Here is a 4,399-nt window from a genome sequence, read left to right on the forward strand (position 1 = left end):
AACCCCTGTTTTAGATGAAGTTGTGGAGGGGGTAACCCCTATTGTGGATAGTGTGATTGAGGGGGAAACCCCTGTTTTAGAGAATGTTGCTGAGGGGGAAACCCCTTTGGAAACTGGGGATGAGACCCCAATTGATTTCAGGGGTGCGACCCCTGAGTTCGTGGAAGAGGGGGCGACCCCAAGCGGTGTCTGGGGGGAGAACCCCATCTATATTGAGGGGGCGACCCCGATAGTGGAACGCGAAGGAGAAACCTCGGAAAAGCTATTGGAAGAAGCAGATCTACTCACGACTGGAGTACCGGAGCCCGAGGGAGGGCTGAAATTGATTGTGGACCTGGTGGGCGACCGGGATGAAGATGAACCTAAGATTGATGAGAAGGCAGAAAGGAGGCGCACCAGGAGGAGCCTCCTTGATGAAGTCGATGACTTAGTTCCTGATGCTGCAGAGGCAGAGGAGCGCCGCTTGGCCAAGGAAAGGGCGAGGAAAGGAAAGGCGGCGGCGACCTCATCTACCCGGTCTAGGAAAGCTCCCTTCGTCAAGGAGGTCGAGGACACCCTTTCCCCTATAACCGAGGAACCCTCTGTCGAGGAACAAGATGAGCCCATCCCTGAACCCATCTATGACTCTGAAGAAGCTGAAGAGGAGCCGATTCCAGGATGTCCGGAAGTCTGGCTGACTAAAGAGTTGTTAGAAGAGATGAGGCAGTTCGACGACCAAAAGAGGATCGCAGTGTACAAGGAAAGATGTAGCGCTGGGAAGATGGCCAAATCTGGGAAGCAGTACAGCTCGAGGGAGCTTAAAATGATTGCATGTGACAAGGAATTCCGCGCTTGTATCCATTCGATAGGATTTGAGTGGTTATTACAGCACAGCCAGGAGAGGGTGCCCGTGGATCTAGCAAGGGAGTTTTTCTCCACCTTTCGTTTGAAGAACACCACTGATCTCGACGCGGATTCTATAACGTTCAGGCTTTTTAATGAAGAGTATGAGATGAGCATTCGGGAATGGTCTCTGCGGATGGGGTTGTTTACCCAAGCCGAGGATGAAGAGGGGGCGTGGAATGATAGGATGGTTGGAGTGCCGAAGAACACACCCGGTTTCAAGGTGCAAACGGCATGGGAACTGATCACGCACCCCAAGGCGGGGACGTTTAAGTCCAGCTACTCCAAGGCCTCCCACATTGAAGACCGAATTCTCCGCTTTGCTCAGACGTTTGTCAGTTACAACTTGATGGGTACCACTAATTCAGCTCTCACAACTACCGACCTATACTTCACATGGTGCATGGCGAAAGGCGTGAAGGTGCACCTAGGATATTGGCTGGCTCAGGCGTGCCACCAAATGACAAGCAACCCTGCGCGTCATATGTATACCTGCCACCTCATCGGCGCCTACCTCCAACGAAACATAGAGATTAAGATTGCTAAGGCCGCTCCGTTGATAGTCATGTGCGAACCCCCAGAAGTGAAGTGTTCAGTGTTGATTATTTTTTCAACAAGGGGTTGCTGCAGACTCACGGCACCAAGACTCTCTTCTACTCGTTGGGAGATAAGGTGAAAGCAGAGCCGGAGGAAGCCGAGGAAGCCATGCCAAGTGAAGAGATTGAAGAGCTACGCAAGGAAGTCCAGGACGTGAAGAAGGAAATGCAGTCAATGAGGAGGGAAATGATAAAGGAACTTGGTGGGATCAGGAAGGAGTTGAATGGGAATCGGGAGGAAGTGAAGACCCTGAGGGGCAACATTGCAGATTTGGCGGTGAAGTGCGCCAAACAAAATGAGCGAATGACGGAAGCGGTAGAGCTTTCAATGAAAATGTTGAAGTGGATGCAGCGAGACGCTCCCCTTGACCCGGTCGAAGGCAACTCCAGGTCCAGCAGTGAAGTCAAGCAGCCCATTCGGAGCGGTCCCTCCGTCAGGCAACCGCAGCAATCGCTCAAGCGGTTGATCTCCCCGGCCGTTCCCAAACAAGTTCCAGCCCCATCTAAATCAAAATCTATAGTGAGGAAGCCGGTACTCGAACAAGCGGCACGGGAGGAGGAAGAGGCTGGAGCAGCCAGCAAAGAAGAAAGTAAGAATGACCCGACCCGGAATTCCACCCCAGTCGGCTCTCGAGGGAGCCGGCCCCAGAAGTGAATCACCATCCCATGACCAAGTAACTTTTAATTTTCATTCTTTTAATTTTTTTTTATTATTTATTTATTTGTTACCTATGTGTGTTTTATAATTGTTTGTGTCTTCTCCCACTTAGCCCACTGCGTGGTCTAAGTGTGAGAAGATTGTATTTTCTGTTTTCTTGTGTTTTTCTCACATTTAGCCCAATGCTTGGTCTAAGTATGAGAAGTTTGTGTTTTTTGTTTTATTGTGTTTTTCTCCCACTTAGCCCAATGCTTGGTCTAAGTGTGAGAAGTTTTGTTTTGTTGTTTTGCATTGATCTCTCTGTTTCCCCCCTTCACGACGATGGCTTGGGGACAAGCTTGAGTGAAGTGGGAGGGGGAGAGGAGTCAATGCATTACTTTGTCTGCATGTTAAGAGTCTGTAGGTCTAAGTTTTGTCGCATGAGCCAGTGAATATAATACGGCATGATTCCCTTAGTGAAAGTAATTGAAGATAGGAGGCATTTCAACTTAGAAGCTTTTTCCTTAAATAAGCCAAGTCAATCTGAGTGAAGTGAGAACGATGGAGGATGCCCTTACTTACTTAGTTGTGAAGCCCTACTATAATAGTGAGTTATAAGCCTTAAATAACTTCGAGCTAACACATGATTAAGGGCCACCACTGAATGCTTAGGGAGAAGAGCTGTGAAGGAGAAAAAAATGGGAAATTGGGTTATGAAGGTATAAGCTAGACGAAGTCCAGAAGAGAGGAGGAATGGAGGAATGGAGGAATAAGCTGGACGAAGTCCAGAGGAAAAAAAAAAAAAAAGAAAAATGAAAAAAGAAAAAAAAAGGGAGGAATAAGCTGGACGAAGTCCAGAGGGAAGTTGTCTAGAAGGCAGGAATGATAATAGCGACCCAGGAAAAAAAGGAACTCTCATAACCCGACGCTTCAGTGGTGTAGCATTAACTTAAGAGAGAATCGATCCTAACATCCCTGGTGAGGAATGAGTGATCGAGTGAATCCAACAATCGGGTAAGTAAAAGGCTATCTTGACAAGCTGACAGATTGGCTAGGTAAAGGAAGGGAAAGGGCCTATTTGGAGGAGTGCAACCTATTGAATTGACCTTAATCTTGTGGGGACGGATGCCTAAAGGTTGAAGCTAGCTCATGTATATGTGTTTATGTATTTGTATGTTTTTCTTAAACTTTTTAAGTTTTTAATTGTGTCTAGGTCTAGGAGTCGGTCAGGAGATAACCTTGCTTGAAATTCGCGTTATTATTTTTCTTTTCTTGTCTTTATACTTGAGGACAAGTATGGTTTAAGTGTGAGTAATTTGATAAGGAAATGGTCTAGCAAAGGAATGAAGTGAAGTGAGCGTTATAATTTGCTGAAAAGCGTTATATGGTGAAAAGCGTTATAATTTGCTGGGTCTAACACGTTTCCTAAGCCAGGTGTGTGAAAAAATCGCTAGATTGAGGAAATGCTGAAAGAAATGGTCTAGCAAAGGAATGAAGTGAAGTGAGCAGAATTCAAAGGAAAGAAGACGTGATGGAGGGAGTCAGTAGCTGAGGGCAACAAAGTCTATCTATACCTCGCTGGACCCCACTCCAACGCCTATAAATAGAAGAGCATGCAACGCACAAGGAGGAACTTTTTTTTACTCTCTTTTAGCTCACACACATAACACACACTTGGGAATGGGAGATCTGGGGTAGTTCGGGGTTACGAAGGGTTCATTTCTTTAGAAGGTCTCAGTTGCAACATCGTCCGCGTGTGGACGAAGATACAATCTCTTTTTAATTTCGGCTGTTTTGCACTTTTGCGTCGAACTTCACTTTCGAGAGTCGACTTGGCTGTTGATGTTACTCGTTATCTTTTCGCTTCTGTTGGTTGCGTTTAGTTGTGATATTTCGAGTTGATTTACGTAGATCTTGCTGCTGAGAGTTTATTTAAACAAGTTTTATGTCGATCTCTGTTTTATTTTGATGTTGTGGTACTCGATCTGGGAATTTGGTGATAGATCTGTGGTTTATTGACTGATTGGAGGTTATTGTTTAAATCTGAAGTGATGAAGTGTTTCTGTTGGGAGGAGTTTGCGTCGGACGCTTGGATCCGGAGTGGATTTAGCGTCTGAGGTTGGATCCGAAGTGAGAAAAGGAAATTGTTAGATGGATTTGAGTTTTCTGCTTGTTTTACTTCGTCTAGCATCTGTAGATCCGTTCAGTTCTTCATTGTTATGCATCAATTTGATTTAGATTTAGTTTGCTCTGCTCTGATTTCGTTCATGTTGTTTTCCTTATG

The sequence above is a fragment of the Salvia hispanica genome, chromosome 5, assembly GCF_023119035.1.
Source record: "Salvia hispanica cultivar TCC Black 2014 chromosome 5, UniMelb_Shisp_WGS_1.0, whole genome shotgun sequence".
Classification (NCBI taxonomy): domain Eukaryota; kingdom Viridiplantae; phylum Streptophyta; class Magnoliopsida; order Lamiales; family Lamiaceae; genus Salvia; species Salvia hispanica.